The following is a 1,327-nucleotide window of genomic DNA, read 5'->3' on the forward strand; positions in this document are numbered from 1 at the left end:
GAAGAAAAATGCTTCTGAACTGTGTTTAATGCAGATCCATTTTCACGCTCACGTTCCTGGTCCCAGCGCCGTCCTGGTGCCTGTGTGTCCCTGGGCAGTGCGCGCACGGGGGTGGGAGAAGGTGACCGGGCCGCACGCGGCAGGCGAAGGGCTTCATAAGCTGCGTGTCTCCCAAAAGGCTGTGCAGTCCAGGTGGGCATGTACATGACGCCATATCCATCTCTTTAAAAACAAAAGCAGTAACGACAACCCGGCTGTTCGGTAGAGGCCCTCGACTTCAAAGTTCATTCATCTCCGCAGTTGACTTTCTTTTCTTCAGACAAACTCTTGATATTCCAAGTATTGGCTGATTATTTTTGTAGCGAGTGTACGACAACAAGCAGATCCCCTAAACTTTCTAACGCCCAAAAGCAGAGGAGAAATTAGATAAATGTTTTCAAAGAGAAGAACAATATCACCAAAGGACCACAGGAGGCAGGCAGACAGAGAGGGAGGGAGGGAAGGAGGGGAAGAGAGGAGGAGGAAGAGAGGGAGGGAGGGAGAGAGAAAGCTTCGCTAAACTTGGACACTTTCAAGATTGGGTTATTTTATCCTGCGTGTTTGACAGTGAGCTATTTGAGGGTGATGGTTTACCTGTGACAAGGGAAATGAATTTCTCAAGCACTAGCATTTCTTTACACAATGCTTTGTCTGAAAGGTTATATCCTTACTTTACGAAGGAAAGTACAGTAGGATGTATGTGTGAAACTAAGCATTTACAACCATTTAAGTTACATCTTATTTATTATACTCTATACTTTTTAAATTTTAAAATCAACACATACTAGTTTCTGTAAAATGGCTCAGGTAAGGGTTTTTGAGATATGGAAAGTCCATCCAAACTCAACGATGTGTTCGATATATAGATTGAGAATGTGTTTGGGAGTGAGTGACACCAAATCTGATGAAAGCTGTCTCTTTTGGTTGCATTGTTTCTGCACACAAAGAATCTGGGTGACCAGGGGTTGCCTTCCAGATTGGTCGTTTGCACATTTAAATGGCACAGACAACTCCCAAGCCTTCCCATCATTCTCTTTTGCACAAATCTTGCCAATAACCGCTCCCGAGTTTATCATGGGAATCTAGATGATATTACAGAAATCTTTTAAAGACTTTTTATATGTGCTTTTCTAGTGCTGGCACAAGGAATTACATTATTGCAAGTTGTGTGTGAAATATAAGTTAAAACACTGAGATATTTCATTACGAAGAACAAAATTTGTTTGGTCGTATCATGAAGGAGTATAGTCAACTCGAGTCCAATTTGTGTGACTAAGGTTGCGTTCAG

The sequence above is a fragment of the Myotis davidii genome, unplaced genomic scaffold, assembly GCF_000327345.1.
Source record: "Myotis davidii unplaced genomic scaffold, ASM32734v1 scaffold217, whole genome shotgun sequence".
NCBI classification, from domain to species: domain Eukaryota; kingdom Metazoa; phylum Chordata; class Mammalia; order Chiroptera; family Vespertilionidae; genus Myotis; species Myotis davidii.